Source organism: Agelaius phoeniceus, chromosome 11, assembly GCF_051311805.1.
Source record: "Agelaius phoeniceus isolate bAgePho1 chromosome 11, bAgePho1.hap1, whole genome shotgun sequence".
Classification (NCBI taxonomy): Eukaryota; Metazoa; Chordata; class Aves; order Passeriformes; family Icteridae; genus Agelaius; species Agelaius phoeniceus.
Window position 1 is genome coordinate 18,844,278 of NC_135275.1, and position 19,727 is coordinate 18,864,004.

The 19,727-nt window shown below is 41.0% G+C and overlaps 1 protein-coding gene across 1 annotated transcript in view; it reads right to left on the reverse strand.

Moving 5' to 3' along the window:
- MDFIC2 (MyoD family inhibitor domain containing 2) overlaps positions 1–19,727 on the reverse strand; it is a 42,868-nt gene that overhangs the window by 12,376 nt on the left and 10,765 nt on the right. The window lies entirely within an intron of this gene.

Here is a 19,727-nt window from a genome sequence, read left to right on the forward strand (position 1 = left end):
TAGTTCCAAGCACCCACCATGAGCAGGGACACTTTCCACTAGACCAGGTTGCTCCAAGCCCTGTGGAAAGTGGCCTTGAACACTCCAGGGATGGAGAGGACCTTGTAGGTATGTGGTGGCCCTATTGCATGAAACAGCCCTAAAAATTGTTGTAAATGAAGCTTAAGTCTGGTTTTTAAATTCTTTTATTTATTTCCTTTTGTTTGAAACTGCACTCTGCTGACACTTGCTAAAAGGGATAATTAAAAAACTCAGAACAAGTAACTCACAAACTGAACCTGAACTGAAAACACACAGCCCTGTCCTCCCCCCTCCAAGTGGAGGGCTTAGCAATGATTGTTTTTATTAATGCCAGTAGGTCACCCCAGTCACCATATGTCTGTGCCAGTCCCTGTCCTCTTTCCCAGGCTGGGATTTGGGATGCACAGCATCACACAGAGCCCCTGAGGCCACCCTCTGATGGGGCTGCCTGCACACCCCCAATGGACATCTTGTTGTTTTGCAGAGCTAACTCAAACCTCTCAAATTCTCTTTATTCCTCACTGCACAGAGTGAAACTGGAAGGTTTGATGTATTGTCTCATTTGAATTGACCTTAATGTTTTCAAAGCAGAGAAAAAACAAATTTTACAATTGTTATTGTTGTTGTTGTTGCCTTGATGTCACTGCTGCATTAATTCACTCTTCCTTCCTCTCATGGTTAATGACTCACCCCACAATGAGGTTAAGGCCAATATGACCAAATTTCAGAAACAAAATCCTAACCTGAGCTGAGTAGCCAGAAGTGGATGGGGCTTTATTTAGTACACTGGCACAGCAACTAAAGGTAGGTGTCACCCATGGACACCCTTGTGTAATTACTCACTTTTTAGCTGAGGAAATTTATAGGTAATATAAAACAGAAAATGCTGAGTTTATTACAAAAGATTTTTTTCCATGTAAAAATCTGTGTCATTAAATTTGGAAAGCACTTAAAATTCTCAGTTTTATTTTTGGTAATCACTATGTATTGAAAAGTGAAAATATCAGAGGGATCTCTAGGCAGAATTTGTGAACTTTCCAATGAAAAGACAGCACAGTGTCTTCCTTTCATGTCCCAAGGTCCTTGACAACTGTGCTGCTTTCTGAATGACACAGAAGTTGTGTGCCAAGACTTTATTCCCAAAGCAGGCATTACACACAGTTATGGTCACAAAGATATCCTTGCACAGCATTAATGCCAGAGCTGCTCTGAGACTGTCAGCATTTTCATTTGGTGGAAGGAAACACCAACAAACCCACATATATTAACACCATCAAACCCATATATATTCTTAAAATAAATCCAAACATTTTAAATGCTGTGAAATAGAGCTGCAAATCACAGAAGATGCAGCATTTTTCAGAGATAGTCCTGAGAGCTCTACTGGTGGTAAATTGACACATGATAATATATGACTACAACCCTCCACATCTTCTAACAAGGTATAAAAGTTTTCTTTGATTTGATCCCATTGGTGAGCGGCAATCTGTGGGAGTCTTATGTCTTCTATGAGACTTTTCCAGCAAACACTTCCATTTGTTTCCCTCTTGCCTGCATGCTGTGCTGGAACACAACTGGGAGCTGGACTTGCACACTGTAATAAACATTATTAATCTTATTGCCATCTGAGCACCTCCCCAGGTGTTGCAGAACAGGCTGTGCTGGACCATGCTGGAAAACTACTTATTTATCTTTGCAAGGGCTTGATCCTGTACCACCAGATGTCAAAGAAAACAGTTCCAGGCAGCTCAGATCAGGCTCCAAACCAGCCTCCAGTATGGTGGCCTTCTCTGGGTTTCCTTGCTCTTTTCCTCAGAAAAAGGCACAGACAAAGCAATTAGCAATATCTGAAGCAGAAGATGCATCATGCTGTGCATCTTTTCACAAATCCTTTTTCCCCCCTGCACCAAAGATGCAGAACATCTATTCTGGGGGCAGACAGATGACATCCACTGTTACTTATGTATGTAATAAGTACTCTTAAAACGGTGTCGTCTTGCCGGCTCTGGCAAAGGCAAACATGGTAAGTGTTCTGCTCACAGCACTAAACACACTTCTCTCACTGTGCAGTGGAAGAATATGTTTAAACTCGCAGTCTATCACTATTCCTGGATAGTGTAGGAGAGTCAGGAACACTCAAGATGTCTTTTCCTGTGTATATTAACTTGTTCTGAAGAAAATAGTGTTCTTAGAAAACACGACTCTTATGGCAGAAGAAAGTTTCCTTCGTGATTGTGCTACAAAGGTTTCCGAACAGCTGCTTGTTCCTTTGGGTGCATGAAATATGAGGTTCAGCCTGCTGAGAAGTGCAAACACGTAATTTCTTCTCACCGTGGCACCTTCGCTGCGGTCATTTCCACCTGGCTTTGTGATGCTGGCAAGTGCAGTAGTAGCACAATGTCTGCATTGTGTGAGCTCTTGGAGGAGAGCTGTAGAGCTCCACAGCCCCAGGGAAATGCCAGTCTCCCCAGATCTGTTTGTCCTGCTTCACCAAGAGCTGCATTCACAAGGAGTTTTGTTACTCTGATGTGGGCAGTGAACACCGGAGTTTCAGGTGTTGTGGGACACTAGCACAGCTCCCACCTGTCTGTGCACAAGGAGTGAAGGGTTGTTGGGCAACCTTCGGCAGGCTGGGTTTGCCAAGGCCACAGGAGTGGCAACCCTTGTCCATCCTCCTCAGGGACAGGTGGGAGCCCAATGTTCTCCCCAACACTCCCTGACATCAAAATCATCACTGAAGTTTTGCACAAGTCTCAGGTGTACAACCCCTTCCAAACAGGGAGGCCACAGCCCAGGCCCTGAGAGGAAGAAGTGGGTGTCAAAGAAATGGAAAAGGTGCCACTATTTTAACACAGATTAGGCAAAATCTAACCCCCATTAATCCTTCAGAGCAGGGCCACTGGTTTGTTCTTTTTCAATCTGTTCTGTATTCAAAGCAAGCACAGTTTTTTCTGTCGCTATACTGCTATTGTTAACAACTATAAATGTATTAAAAACACAGGGGCATTTTAGTATGTGTATTGTGCATAAGAAATATTGTTACATGACAAGCTCCAATTGGCAAGTGAAAAGAGGTTTTATTGAAGGAAATAGCAGTAGCAAACAGTGAACTATGCAGAATAATGGTAATTGTTCCTTTAACATTGGCAGCGCGCGTTCACTTAATATGACTGCTCCTCTGTCTCTGCCTCATCCAGACCCAGAGGACCTGTTAGACAAGCAGGCAGCCACCTCTCTCTGGGATCAAGCTGTCAATGCAAACTTGCTTTCTTTCTATTTCTCCGAGCTAAGCTATACCCCCAGAGCTTCCGAAGCTTTTCCTGAGTGAAAGCTTTAAAAAAGCTCCATTCTAAATTACATCACACGAGCTGTTCTCTTCAGACTGACAGAACAAAAGCAGGAGAGGGGGGGGGGAATGCCAAAAGTACCATCTGAATGACTTGAGTTGCACAGTATGATTTACCTCCTCATGCTTTATCAGAGCAGGCAAACATCTTGACCTTGCCCACCAAAGCCTCTGAGTAGCAAAGTTTGCATCATGTGTGTTTCCAGTACAAATAGAATCACAGAATGGTTTGGGTTGGAGGGGACCTTAAGGATCATACTATTCCAAGCCCCCTGCCATGGGCAGGGACACCTTCCAATGGATGAGGCTTCTCAGAGCTCCATCCAGCCTGGTCTTGAACATTTCCAGGGATGGGGCATCCACAACTTCTTGCTGTCATCACAGTAAAACATCTCTTCCTAATACCAAGTCTAAACCTACTCCTTTTCAGATCTAAGCCTTTCCCCCTTATCTACCACTTCATGCCTTTGTCAAAAGCCCCGTCCCAGCTCTCTTGTAGGTCCTCATGAGGTATTGAATCCATTCGGTGTAGGTTTTTGATTGCAACAATGGGGTCTTGAGTGTTCCTTCCTAATGGGACTGAGATGCTCTCTAAAATTTTTTGGATGATGTGGTTTCTAACACAGCCAGCTCATTGCTACTGGAAGAGCCCAGCCTGTGGGTGCTGCCCAGCTTGGTGTACTCATCCTTTAATCAGCAACACCCCAATTAATGGTCATGGTGAGCACTGCTGAGGGCCACTGCCAAAATCTGAAAGGTCTCTTGAGTTGGCTCCATCTGGGATGCTCCAAATGACATTTTCAGAAGTAATTGGAGCAGATAAGCATTACCCACTTCTGGAGTGGCTGGGTAGAAAGCAGATAAATTGGCATATCTCCCCATTCTAAAGGCTTTCAGATGGTGTTAATTGGTATGAGAAGCCTCAGTTAGGAAAACATCCTCAGCTGGGAGGGGAGGGGGCCACAGGCCTTGCTTCTCCTTTAGCAGATAAACAGAGGAAAGAGGGCAAACAACATCATGGCAGTTCTCCAGGTAATGTGCAAAATTAGTAGCCCTGCAGAGGAGGCAGCCTAAGGGTCGCCTGATACCGAAGTAATCAAGTGAGATCCTGCAAGTGGGAATAAGCAGTATTTTTGTGGCTCCTAAGCTGACCCTGTTGGGGTTCTCTCTCCATTTTCATAAGATAATGGTGGTGAGGTTATGAGCTCACTCTCATGCTCTACAGCTTTCAGGCTTAGCCCTCTGCACAGCATTTTTGTGTTTGTACTGCTGTTTTGAGTAAACTTAAAAGTGTTTCTTTAGCATTATTAACATGAAAATAATCTCAATTCAAAGATGGGCTGAAACAATGAAAAATATTAAGGAAAAGGTGTTGCTTCCAGCCCCCAATGGAATTAGACTAATTGAGCTAATTTTTTTCATGGAAGGTGCTACTTCAGTACCTGAAATGATGCCCTGCTCTAAGAGCTGAGAAAGCGAGGGGTTTACCTGAGTGTCTAAGGGGCTGCCCAGTTTGAGAAAACAAAGGGAAAAAAAAGTTTCACTAAGCAGGAGAAGCTCCTCAGTTGGTGATGTGCCTTTGTTATCCCACATGGGTGTTTTGTGAACACCTCAAAGCTGTATTGTCATCAGAGGAGAGAAAAGTCAAGTGATGTCCCCTAAGTGACTTCACGAATATGTTAAAAAATAATTCCTAATAGAAGCTGGGAGATACCTCTTCCCTTTAGTTAATGTCCTGTGGTCTCTCACTGAGATGATCTTGGATGTGTTTTCCAACCAAAGTGATTCTATAATTCTCTGTTTTCCCCAGGGAATACAGCAATTTTCAGGCAGTTGACACAATTTATCTTACCCAAAAGGGTGGAGACTCCTTGGGGATCCTGATTCACTGATGCAGCATTGAACCCTGAGTTTCTGAGTGAGTAAAGTTTGTCTTTTGCTGTCTTTTTTTGGTAGCCCAAGTCTGAGTTTTCTCTATGCACCTGACCAGTGAAATGAGTCTGCCTCAATCCATGAGGGACCATCCTAATGCCCATTAAAGGTGATGGAAATGTTTGGCTGCAGGGCAAACCATAGCAAGTGTTGTATCTGATACCTACACCAAAATGAACATCTTAATTATGCAAAACCTTCATTAAAATGATCACAGCTGAGGTAACCAGTGGTACTGAACTGTATGCTTTGTCTCATCTCTGCTGCTACCAATGGTACAGATAAAGATGCTGGACTTTTGATGGTTGTGGAACAAGTTATTAAACATAACCCTAGTCTAGTTTTCTGAACCATGGGTTTAGGATATTTTGAAAGTTCAAGTTTAGCTCACCCATCTTTATTTTTCTGTTTCAGCATAGCAATGCTTCCTATCTTTTTAGTTATTCTAGGCTTTTGCATTGCCTTTCACCACCATGACCTCTGAGAATCTCAAAATCTTTAACTGGCAAAGTTGAAAACTTGGTGATGTCTGTAGCACTGTGCCTTTCTCCTCTGTTTGGAGGGGAAGATGTAGTTCTCATCTAAATGACTGAATGCTTGGGAGGCACTGGGATCCTGATGGGTGTGGGATTTTGGGCCACGCAGAGGTCACAAAAATAATGTTTTGCAGTTTCTTTGGTAAATCTTGATCTGAATACAAATTGTGTCTCAATTTGTGCTTCTAATATTGCTAACCAGTAGCTTGCCTTGCTATAAAATGAGGAAAATGTTATCTGGAAATAACTTTCAGATAGCAGGCAGGGTGCCACATTCCCAGACTCAATTCCAGCAGAGCTGGACAGCAGGGAGGCTTCTTGTGGCCTTGTAGGCAAGGGCTTGTGAGTCTCTGACACTTTGCCTCAAGCAGGACATGGAGTCCCTGGGGAGCTGTGTGTCTGAGGAGGGATTAATTTGCTTATGCCACCGTGCAGACCACACTGCCCTCTGCTCCCTGCTTGATTCACAGCCTGGGCTGCTCTGTCTGGCTTCAGCCTTTGGGGGTGGACTGATGGAATGACTTATTCCCATCTGGATTGAGGTCCAGAAAATGTACTCGGAAATCTGTAGATATCATTTCTCTCTTTTATTCTCCAAGAATGTGTAAGACAAGCTTTATGTTGTCTTTGAGCTTGCTAAAAAGGGAACAGAAATTCATGCCTTTTTCCATGTGTTTATTTTGAGTCACGACTCTTCTGGGAAGGGTGATTTGTTTGTCTTTCCATGACAAATGACAATGGTTTAAGTTGCATCTCTGCCAACCTCTTTCTAAGTGGTTTCAAGTAGTTTACTTACAGGGATTATTTCATCTGCCACAGAACATGAGGCAGCTCTGAGGTAGTGTCTAACTTGCACTGAACAAAACCATGGAAAGTTAGCTTAAGGCAGGAAATTTAAGGTGTTCAGGAGACAGTAGGCTCACAGGAGCATGAAGTGATGGTTTCCAAGCGTTTTGCACTTGGAGAAAAAAGAAATTATTTGACTTTTCCTCTCCTGATAGCACCAGGAAGACCAGGGAAGTCTTGTAAGATTGGATATGCTGACTGCTTAAATTCTGACTGTCCTTCAATAAGAGCTTGTGCTATTTAACCCCCTGTAAAGTGGGAACATGCAGTACCTAAGCATACATGATTTGGTGCTGGAGTAATTGCTGTTAGCTAATATAGGCTTCGTAAATGTCATTGTCAATGTCCTGTGGTTGCCTTGCTGGGCTTCTGAAAGAGTCTGAAATTTCTATGCAGCAAATTTCTCCAGCTCTCACATCTTATGGTCACTCGTTATCTGCAGCAGGAGGGTCAGACTTAGGAGACTGCAGCTTCTTTCCAGCCTGCAGGTTTCCTCCCCCTTCAAGTCTGTTTTTTACTCTTGCCAGTACCCTGCCTTCTGTTTAAAAGCATTAGTAATACCAAATAAAGCTAAAGACGCTTGCTATAACAACTAAGTTGTTTCCTTTTTAATCAGAGCACATGCTTATGCCAGGTTTGGCATGAAGAATCTGTGGAAGTGTTTGGTTCAGGGCACAGTAAGCTGATCATTTGTTAGAAGTAGTGCATTACATATAATTTTGCTTTTAGCGGTACAATTTACTGGGAGGTTGGTACAAGCATTGGTAATATAATTTTTGCTTGGTTGGAGGTGGTTAAAACATAAAGACTAGGAAATAATTCTATTGCCATGTGTGTTGAATTGTGGTTTGGTCGCAGCAGTTGTCTGCAGCTAAGTGGCCATCAAAACCTTTCTTGGGGTGGCAATAAATTATAAAAAAAATCTTCTGAAAATATCAGTTTTCAAAGAGTAAAAGATGCAGCAATTATTGTGACACAGGTTTGCAGTCTGTTTCTGATTATCTTTTTGGCTGGAGAGTTGGGGTTTCTAATTGTAAGGTTAAGGAATCCTTTTTATCTATCTCTTGCCTCCTAATCCTATGCTAGACAGTATTGATTTCTGTGCCTTTTGTCTTCTGGGGAAGGAGACAATCTCTGGCTCATGCGAACATCTTGTTAGAGTCTGCTGAGGATTAGGGGGTGTGACAGTTTTCTTGCTGAGCCTTTTTATTGGGGATTTTTATGCCTGCTTTTCTGGGAGGTCTTTGAAATGTCTTTTATGTAGCAATCATTTCACTCTTGCTTTGTTGTCTCAAATGTTGAGGCTGTATTCTTCTCATCTGTTCCTGTTTATATTCCATACTAGCTGGTCATAACAGTTTAGCTTGAAACTATCATCACACCGTGTGCTTCTGAATCACAGGAGTGTTGCTAACAGCTCTAGGACGACTGCAAATTTGAGGGTTTTTTTAGGGCATCTGAAGATTTAGCATGGTAGTTTAGTATGAAATACTGATAAAGAGGTTCCAGATGAAAAACAGTCTAGGAATTGGATTTTTCAAGCATCCTCAGCCAGGTATAGGCCCTTAAAAATGCTCCTGCTCTAATGAGAAAGGTCCCCCTTAGGGTGGTGTTCATCATTCCAGCTCTACCTGATAGGTAGGATTGTTGTTCAGTCTTGCCTAAACCCCTACAGAAATCAATGGAAGACAAGCCCATCCTGCTGTAAGTCATCTCACCTTGACTGAAGAGATTAAGCCAGGGAAAAATTGCTTTTTTGAAAGTCTGGTTTTGTCCCTACTCTCATCCCTTCTCCCTGCAGTTGGTTATAGATAATTATTCAGACCAGAACCCAAACTTCTCTGAAGTCAGATGATTGACTAATCCTGGCCAAAGAAATGAAAGAAATTCAGCTTTTCATAAGGTTCTTCATCTCAGTTTCAGGAAGTAATGGGTTCAGTCAATGTACTGCAATACAGGTAAAGCAGTAGATTATGCTTCCTAAAATTTTTATTAAATCAATGCTTCTATATCTTGAGTAGCTATCTTAAAACATATGGACTTCTCATATCTTTTAAAATGAGATGATATTTCTGACACTATGTAAGTTCAGGTACCAGCTGGGCAGATCCCAGATTTAAGGTTGGGCAAGGAGCCAGGGTTATGTAACCTTGCTGATAATGAAGATATGAGAGACAGGTTTCTGAGACATTCGTAAGGGAAAACTGGTTGCATCACCTTCCCCTTAGATAAGATTGCAGTAAAAATTGTGGTATTGTGACTTCCCTACCCAAACTGAGGGACTGATGTGAGCGAGATGCTGTCTCCAAATATTAATCTAGCTAAACTCTTCTTTATTTTACTAAACTGTATCAGACCTTTGTGGAGGAAGAAGCTACCTCTATACATGCTTACTTTTGGCTGCAATAAATACTTTCCTGAAAGCTGGTTTCCTTTTTTCTCTCCCTACCAAAAATTTGCCCCATATAACAGCTCTTCCACCTCCCTTTGTGTACTGCCTCTCTAGCCTAATTTTTAGTGTCAAAAGCCATATTTAATACAGTTCAATTTCACACATAACCACAAACCCCATTCTTCCAGATATGGCCTCAGTTTATTTTATATCACACATCTTTTTGTTAAGGTATTTTATGCATAGCATAATATGCAATGATACGGCACTGATGTTTATCAAAATTGTTTTACACTGTACTTATTTCTATTCCTGTCTTTTGGATCAAGTACAATACAGCTGCAGATTAATACCACCTTTTAAAAATGGCTTAATGTGTTTATTTTCTTACCACATTCACTTCATCCACTAACTTGTTATATGGATTATATTTAATGGGAATCTTGTGGGACTATCAAAGGGCATTTATTTTCTATTGAAATAACAATTAAGATAACACTCAACTAATATAGTAATCAAATAAACCTGACAAATAACAAAAACTTTTTTAAAGCTGCAGAGGCATGCTAACAAATCTATTTGATCAATATATGGGATGTGAAAAAAGAGGAGACAAGATTGACTGATGAATAAAATGGAACTGACACAAATAGGCTGACAGCCAGTCGCAAGTCTCTTTAGGGCAAATGCAATTAACTTAGAATAATAGACTCAAATTTGATGGTTAGAAATGCATTTTTATTAACAATCACAGCCTGAATCATTATGCACTCTTATGAATAAAATTGTAGTTATACTGAAAGTCTGTGTATACATGTACGTACAAAAAAGCCTTGTGGAAGGAGAGCTTTATTTTTGTGACAGAATGGTTGTGTGGGATTTAAAATATAAAGCATACACAAGTATAAATCTAAATATTCAAACCAGTGATATAAAAATTACATATTTAGTGTGCTAGTATTAATGATAAAGGCAATAAGCGTTGGTCCCAGGACTGCTTGTTCTTTTGGGATGTGAAATTGCAATCAGGGATTTACAGATTTCATTCTGAGGCAAAGAAGTCATTACTAGAAACATAAGCTCATTCTCTTTACTTTAATAGCTATTTTAAATCATTCATTTAGAAAATACATTAACTATTTATTGTATAGGCAGTACGTTTCCACTGGCATTTCATTTTCATGCTTTTTTATAATCCTTTTTAGCAAATTATTTTATTAAAAGAAGATTAGAATTAGCAAAAGGATCCTACCAATTTTTGAAAATGCTACTCTTGAAGAAGAATATTTCCCATTATTAACAGGTATGCAGCATTAAAACTTTAAAGGAAGGGAAGAGATTCAATTGCTAATGTGTCCTTTTTCTTTTGACCTTCATTGCAGTGGCTGATTGCTATTTGTAAATTGCTTTCAAAATTATTAATCTCATTTAATTTCTGAATAAATACATAATCTTCTTTTTTTCCCTCCCAAAAATCCTCAGGCTTTAGATTGAATAGAGCTGCCCAAAGGTTATGTTGTAGTGCAGACATCTCTTATTTGTGGGAAAAGAGAAAAAACACCACTTAATGCAGACAAACACTACAAGGTGCTAGTAAAATATAACATGAATATGAAACCACAATACTTGCAATGCTTGGTGCTCAAATATCTTCAGAAAAAGGTAGAAGAGTAGGAATTAAAACTGCACTGGGAGTTGTTTTAATCCAGTGTTCTCCAGGTTCATGTTTGTGGTGGGCTTCTGGCTGGGCAGGGACAGGAGAGCTGCAAGACACAATGCCCTGGTTGCCCACAGCATGGAAAACCTCACCCTGGTTCTCAGCCAGCTCCTGGGGCTGCTGAGATGGATCCAAGCAACATCCACGCTTGGTTTTCTCCACCTTGAAGGTGATTTTAAGCCTTCCCAATTCTCCAAAGTGAGAAGTGCACAGACACACTGAGGAGGCAGAGCACCTCCTGTCTGGTAGGGGAGAGGCTCATGGAGACCATTGAGAACAGGGATGGTGTCTGGCTGGGAAAGAGATTTTTCTGGTAAACACCTGGTGTCTGGGGAATTTGTCTTTGATTTTCTGCCTCTAATTAGCCTTAAAGTCATTACTGTGAGGAAAAAACTTCTTGGGAACTCCAACAGCCGCTGGAGATATTCCAGCCATTTCTTTCTCTCATAATCTATTCTAGATAGTCACCACAGCACTTTGTGAGCTGGCTTCTTGAATAGCTGGCATTGCTTGTTCTTAGAGATGAGATGGATGGATTGCATGTTGTTCTAGCACCACCAAAGCTGGTGTGTGCCTAAAATGGCAAAAATCCAGTTGGTTCTGGCATAGTTGTTTTAGTTTTACCCAGAAATCATTGCAAAATATTCCAAGACTTGGCTTGCTGAAGGTGTCTCACAGATCTGCATTTAATGTAAAAAGGAGTCTGAGTAGCTCAACTTGTGTTATCTAATTAATGTCTCCTTTTTAGGCATGTTGCTGGAGACTGAGGGAGAAAAAAAGCTACCTTTTTGAATGTGCTGCTAGAAAAAGAATGTTCTTTGATCACGCTTACTTCACACTTTAAATGAGAAACAGGTCTTACTAAACTTTCCTAAGTTACTTTAGGTAAACAGACTAAAGATGAAAGACCAGATGCTCTCCTGATTTAGGTGGGGCAGCTTCTTTAGAGTCAGGGCACAACTGCTGTGTGGAACTGGGACTGTGGGCTCAGATCTGCCAACTTGCTGGTTTTAGGCTACTGAAATACTGACCAGCTTCACACAGTGTTCCCTGATGTATGGTGATGTAAGAGAATGGAGGCTCAGGCCCTGCATGATGATGGACTAATTCTCCACTGATGCAATCATCCAACCAGAACAGGAATGACTCATTCCACCCATAAATATCTTGAGGCCTTTGTGTGATCATTTAAACTCGTTCACACCAACCTCATCTCATTTGCTTGAATGGCCTTTCTCCTGAGTTAGGATGATACATGAAAGAGAAAATCCAGGCCCTTAAAAATAAAATCATAATTAGTTTCTCTTAATAGATGCTCTATTAAAAGAAGTCAGATCTTCAAAAAGTATATTAGCAAAAGGCAATGTATCTAAGTACATTGGGGTTATTTTTCCTAACTCAGCAGCCACAGGCTTGTTGCTGATGTTTCATACTTGCAATAGGTTTCTATTGGCATTTGTATTCCATATTTTTATATTGCCTTCTTAGAAGTTATTTTGTTCAAAGAAGATTAGAACTACCAAAATGTAACTACCATATCTTGAAAACACTTAACCTGAAAAAGATATTTCTCCCCAGCACCTGCCACTTTTGCTCCACTGTATCTTAAACCTGCTCTAGTTCTGAACTCTTATTTCAATGTTTCATGCTCCCAAAATATTAAAAGATTGCATTCCCCATCGGTTTACACATTCCTCAGTTTTTACCTCCTACAAATAAGGCTTGGCCAAAATGTTCTTGATGAAATAAAAATACTTTTGCTTTGCTTTCTGTTCACCTCATCCTCGAGCAGGTGCCAGGCAATCTGCGGCAGCTCTTCTGCTACCTGAGAAATATTCAGATATAGAAACACCAGGCCAGCCTCTGTTGTCACAGCATGGAAAGCCAAAAATAGATGACATGGGAACATATTTCTTCCAATGAAAATTTTTGCAGCTACGTGAGTTCTTCAGATAAGCAGGTTTTAGTGTTGGAAGAGAAGAGTGTTAGAATGAAGAATCTAGAATGTACATTTATCATATAAAAATAGTCTGTGTAATATAGGCTTAATTAGATAGGGATGGGCATATTTCAATATTCCTTCTTTCTGTGGTGAAGAATTGTGGCAACAGCTGCTCTTCCACGTCAGGTATATGTTTCCTCCTATTAATATGGTTGGAAAGCCACAAAATAAGTTAGTTTGTTCCTAAAGCCATATTTGCAACATATTTAGTTTGCCCTTCCCTGGCTTGCTGTGTGATTCAGGACTATTCTGAAGGTTGGGTTGCAGAGACATCATCTTCTGTTAGGGCCACTGGCATGGGGGAATAATGGAATATTTTAAAGCTGAGGAATAGCACCAAAAAGGATTACAGATCATGCAGATGCAAAGAATCTCAGTTCAGCTAGACCCAGTCTTCATGGCACGAAAATCCCTGTGGGCTAAACCCTTAAGGTGTTTTCCCTCTTATTTCTCCTTAAACATCATTAAGTGACAGTGTCTGAACCACTTCCTAGGGCAGAGCATTGCCTAATCATCCTTGCTTGGAAAATATTTCCCTAACATTCAAGCTGTGTTTCATTCTTTTCCCCAAATGAGCACAAGGGCAGGTGTCCCACTCTGAAAGTGGAAAGTTGTATAATGGGTCAGTAATTCCAAGTGGAGTAAAGAAGTCAGCACTGCCGATTCTTCAAAACTTGGTATTTCTGGAATAATTTGTTTCCTCCTGGTCTTGGTGGTGCTGCTTACTTGTGCTTTTCTTTGCAGTAAAGGGTCACATTTTGTTCCCTCATGTGGTTTTCTTTTAAATCAAATTACCCTTAAAGACACCCAAGGCAATTGCCATTTCAGTTAGGATCTAAGTATGTTTGATGGATATCTTATTTATAATAGGCAGTGTCAGTGGTGCTGGGACAAGGGGTTGATTCTGCTTTAGCTTTTATGACAATGCTAATAAAGTTCCCTGGTTCCCAGATAACATGTAACAGCCCTGTTACTGCAGTGCAAAATTATGGTTAAGACTCAGCTGGTGGTTATTGTCCTGTAAATGTTCAGCATATTTCAGTGGTGCATTAGCACAAAGTTGCTGTGAGGAGTGACTGGTGATTTCTGCCATGGCCAGAAATCTGTCACACTAAATGCTCAGTGCAGATACAGGTGAAACATTTCTGTCCCTGAGAACTTGAGGTCTACATAGGCAGCTGAACTGTGGTGATTTTACAGGTGATAAGCTGCAATGTGGACATGGATTTATTTTTCTGAAGAACACAAAAGCAGCTCAGGTAAAGTCAGGTACAAATCTGTGTTCATTTGAGTGCTAAATGGATAATGAAAAGTCTATTTTTTCTCCAGTTTTAAATAGTGTCAGCTATAGCCTTTATCCTCTCTATTGCTTAAAAATCCTTGCTTCATTTTCTGCTGTCATCAGGGAAAGAACTACGTTGATTCACCTTCTAGGTGGCTTTCCAGCTGTGTATGGTGTATATTTTTAATTCCTTTAGGTTCAGTTTGAATTGTTCATAGAACACTTACGTAATTTCAGTGAAGGTTCTAATGTTCTCCCAAGAGAAGGTGAATTTGTGAGGGCTGTCATTATGCTTCTTTTCAAACAGCCTTTCCCAAAATTTCAAGGAAGGAAAACCACAAAATTGCACTAAAATGGCAAAAAACACCTATATAAAATGTTGCTTTCTTGTGAAAATAAGCAAAAACACTGTGAGTACCTTGGAACTCAGAGTAGTCTGTGGAGCTCTGTGATTTTTGGGAACGGGCTAGCCCAGCACAATTATCCTCTCTGTCTGGAGCTCACAGAACCCCTGTCAGTAATTTTCCTTCCAGAGGGATTTATTCTTTGCTGCATTAGTGAATGCAGTCAAACCCCAACACATCAGCAGAGAGCCCTGTCTCTAAATCTAGGTGCTTGCTGCTCCCTGAAAGCCAAAGGGAGTTTTGCCATCCACTTTGATGAAAGTAGGAACAAGCCCTTTATTTGCAACTTAAAGCAAGTAGGTTAGAATTATGAAGAATGATTATTTAAAATAGCAATGATGTAATATCAGTGTCAATTCCATTATTTTAACAGATGTAAATTTGCTCTGCTCTTGAACTCTGGTGAATTTTAATGGCAATATTAAAGAGATACTATTAAGACTACTTAAAAGAACTATTTGTAAAAAGTGTCTCCAGTTAGGGGGGGAAAAAGTTTAAATTGCTTTTTTATTCAGTCTGCACAATTATTTATTGAAGGGTTTTGTATATTACAAATTAATATGCATTAGAAGCTGAAAAGATCACACAATAATTCCAGTAGTCATTGAATATGGGAGAGCTTGCACTGTTTAGACAAAGCAAATAGAATCTTTATCCAGCTGGAGTTCAGGCAGTCTTCACCATAGTGAAAATAAGGATTTTATAATGTACATTATGGGCAATGTAGATGAAGAAAGCAGTTTAAAATCAGCTGCTTAAATAACAGTAATGTAAATTTACATACATTCCAAGGCAAGAGCCATGCCAACAACTCCAGTGTTGTACCTGGCTAATGGTGGCTGCTGTCTCTGCCCTGGCAGTCCAAGGGAATCCAGGATTTGGAAGTAATTACAGGATTCAGATCTAATTTTTAATAAAACCTGCATTCCAGTGGGGACACTGATGGGAGAAGGAGGTCAGAGTGACCAGTCCTGGAGTGAGACTCTTAAAATTTATGTACAAAGCTGTGAGCATCTGCCTCAAAAATGTTTATTTTCGGGAGTGAAAGTTTAGTTTTACAACCAATTCTAGGGCTTCAGTTCAGAGCTGAAAAAATGAAATGTAATATTAATATATCAATAACCAGACTAGTATTGCACAAACAAGGTTATCACAGGCCAGAAACGTAGGTGTTGCCAATTTTTTTTTATTTTTTTTTTTTTTTTAAGAGTGATAAAGCAACAGAAGATGAGACTGAGAATCAGGGAAAGCCAGATTCCAACAATTCAGTACTGGCATTTTTATTAAGGGCCCATTTCTCTCATTAAAGTCAATGTCAGTCCTTTGTGATTTTTACTTCATCTACAGCTATTAATTTTGGGTGCTAAAATTATTTCTGTTTATTTCTTGGCTATATGCAGAGTTCATTAAGAGGTGCTGGGCACTGGAAACTGCAGTCAAGGGTCTCAGCTACTCATAAAGCTGGATATTTAGAATATCTAAGTATTACATATACCTAAAGCAATCACACTTTGAAGTAATTGCTTCACCTCCTCTCCTATTAATCACCTTCATGGAGCAAATAGGCTGCTTTAGTGGTTAAGTGCTGAAAAGGATTTGAGAACCTCAAGTGAAAAGTAAAAATTTGTCAGGGTTTTTTACCTCATAAGGGAAAACAAGGTGCCTGAGCAAAGCTGGACTTTGTGAATCATTTGACCTCACAACTGCTTCTTCTGAGTAAAGTCTGGGAATGCATTCTTGGAAGAATTCAGCTTTGATCCTAGAGGAAATATCTCTTTCCATTAGTTTTTATTTCCTTTTCTTGCTGCACACAAACTTGAATATTACAGAGGGCAAAGCCATCAAACTTTCTCTGATTTTCCTTTGGGAGGTGAATCAGACTTCATCTTCAAGTGCCAGTCTTTCAGTTGTGCAAAAAAATGTCTTTAATTCTGTAAAAGCCACCTAGCTGAGAACTCCAGGCTGACCTACTGGGGCAGGAGAGAAGGGTGGAGGGGGTATTTGACTGCAGCATCTGGTGTAAACTCACACACAGGCAGATTTAGACATCACTGCATGTAAACACAATCTCCAAGGGTAGAAAGAGCTGTTTTCTGTCAATGGAGGCACACCACGACTAACTTTTTTTTTTTTCATTTCTCTGCATATAACAAGGTTTTCTATATTATGCAACAAACCATGTTGATCAGCTGCTCAAGGTGCATCTCCTTGGCCAGGTCACCCTGGCTGTGACAGGACTGACCCAGGGCAGAGGGGCCAGTGCAGCCTGTTTGCATCACAGTTCACCCAAGCAGCTCCAGCTCAGCACAAAGTTTTAAAGCACAGCCCAACAAGCAAGGCTTGGAAGAGTTTCCCTGCCAGAACTCAAACCCTGTGCTGCCAGTTTGCTTGTAACTTATTGGTATGGTGTACACAGTGCTCTTGAGATTAATAAATATATAATCCCATATCCCATTACCACGCAGTGTTTGAAACATTTCCCATTAACAAAACACAGCACAAGCAGGTAAAAATATCAATGCATCTCATTAGTGGGGGGAGAATGGAAAATATGTATTATATAAATGCCAAGTTTTGGGCTCCTGGGAGAAGTTTAGGGGGGTGGGGTGGGGAATGTATTTCTCCAGGTGGTCTCAAGTGGAAGGATAGAGTTTCTTGACTACACCAACAATTAGAAACAGTGCAACACTATAGCCAAGATGTGGCCTCTAATCAAAACCAAGGCATTCTTCATCTTCTATCAGAAGCAGATTCAGCAACAGGCTTAACACAAGCCTAACTTCAGGCATATGAGTAATTCTGGTGACTCTGCTCTTGAAATCTTGGCCTAAAGAATCATATCTGATGTTTTCATTTTGTCAGCATGTGCATGGGTTGTTTTGGGTTGCACAGCAACCTGCAGTGTCCTGTGCTCTGATTTTCTTCAGCAGTAATAGAGAACTTAAGTGTGACAGGAATGAAGGTCGGGCTGAAGTATGAGGGGATTGAAACCTTGGGAAAAATAATACAGGAAAACTGTGTGTGATGAATCCATGCACTGCAGACCCACGGCCTGAGAACCAAACAGACCAAACCACTCAAATCTTTGAGTGGTAACATCTTTTCTCCCATTTTATAGGAATGCTGGGGACTGAAATCAGCACTGCAAAATACTGGGAGAGCAACACTGACATTATTAATTTCAGTGAGCAGCTTCTGTTCTCTAGGTCTTCACGGCTGATCCTCTGTTGAAACACCTAAGCCTGGGCATAGGAAAGCAGATGTTTGATTTGTGTTTTGGGTCTGGGAGGGACCTTGGTAGTTGCTGCACTCTGCCTGAAAGATGTGGTTCAGATGGACCAAAGTCTTTTTATCCTTGTAAGGTTAAGTCCATGGCAGGGGGGTGGGAACAAGATGGTCTTTTTTAGGTTGCTTCCATCCCAAAAGATTCTGTGTCTCTAAGTAGATCAGCAGTTCTTACCTGCTTTTTTTACTTTTTTAGGCTGAAACAATCAAACCCATAATTCAATGGGTGTTTTTTTTCAGGGAAGCAGCTCTACTTGGTGTAGATTTAAAGGATCTAATGCACCTCTTCTTGGATAAACACAAGCAGGTAGTAAATCCTAACAGGTTTCCTACCATGGTTTAGGATACCTTAGGCAAAACCTGGAGTACCAGTTTTTACCTGGGATCTTTCTAACTCACTCTTAATGCAGCGTTTCTGGAAAGTTCTTCATGGGGGAAAAAAAGAAAAACAGCCAAAGAAATTAGAAGCTTGGAATGGGAGGTCTGTTGGTTTTGTGCTCTCATAAATTGCCTGCAAAGCACACGTGGCTGTTGAAGGGCCGTGCTGGGGGAAGAATTCCCCTGGCAGAGCAGCACCACATGTTCCTGCTTGTCCATGTGCAGCTGGACAGTGGATCACATAACGCTGTCAGTGCCAGCTGGCCATCCCTGGGGGCCCCCAGAACTGTAAATAGAGTGGGCAAAAAAACCCCCCAGAGGCACAGCACTACCTGTGGGAGCAGGAATGCTTGAGCCAGCTGCCCAAGGCCACAAGACAGGTGGCCATGCCTGGCCCAGGGCTCTTAGTTTGTCCCAGGCTCATGGGACAAAGCCTGGATGTCTTGCAGGGTGGTTAAAAGGGTCACTGAGGGTGGTTTGGGGAGTGAGGGGAAGCTGGGGAAGTGCTGTGCCCTGCAGACCTAAGGGCAGGCTCTTTGTAAGGTGCTCAGCATAACTGGGGCTCTCAAATGCTCTTGCTGGCATTGCTTTGGAAAATCATTCTGTGAGCAGAATGGGAACATGGTGTGTGCACAGCTAAGATTCTACTGTTTTTTTGATCAACACTAGTTATTAGTTTATGAATTAACAGTTTTTTTTTAACTGAGAGAAGTCTGGACTGTATAATTAAGCTCTTGTACAATCCATGCCCAGTTTTCCAATACCTACCCTCTTACGTGGTGCTGTGCTCACCCTCCCCATGTGTGGTGTCCCATCCCACGGGGTGTCCTGAAGCTCCTGCTGTGTTTCCACCTCATCCATCTTCCTCCCTGTCCCTAGGTACCCCAGGCAATGCCTACCCAAGAGGATCCAATGAGAAATGGGGGCATTATAGAGCCAGCCAGCAGGGATGTCTGGCTGTGAGAGGTGTGACCTTGAGAGACCACCCCTGTAAGGTTCAGCAACAGGAGAACATGAGGAAGGAATTTTTGGCAGGCAGGATGAAAGTGAAGGGAAGATTAGGTTAGATGTGGCCCAAATGACACTGCCTAGACACATGCACCATTTGTTTTCCCAGAGCTGATGAAGATGCATATTTGCAGTCCAATCATCCATTGCTCGGCGTTCTGACAAGTTCTTGTTTTATGAAAATGTACAGAGATAAAAAAAACCCAACTTGGGAAAACTATGGCATTGTACATATAAATCTGTTTTATTCTGTGTGAAATTTAACTGTAATGATCTTAATGATTTATGTAAAGTGAAATATTGGGTTTTCCTTTTTCTTTCTCGTTTAGCCCTGGTCTCACACAGGCATATTAATGATTATTTGTCAAAGTCACACTGTTTGCTTACAAGGTACGAAGGCTTTTTAGACACTATAATGACAGCTTTTGATTCACTTGATAATATTTAGAATAAGCCATAAAAGCCAATCTCTGAACGAACAGACCGCTTTTATTGGCTTTTAGTGCTATTACTGCTATCATAAGTGGTAAATTGGCCTAATGCAAGTAATACTGCTGTGTCATACTGTAAAAACCACT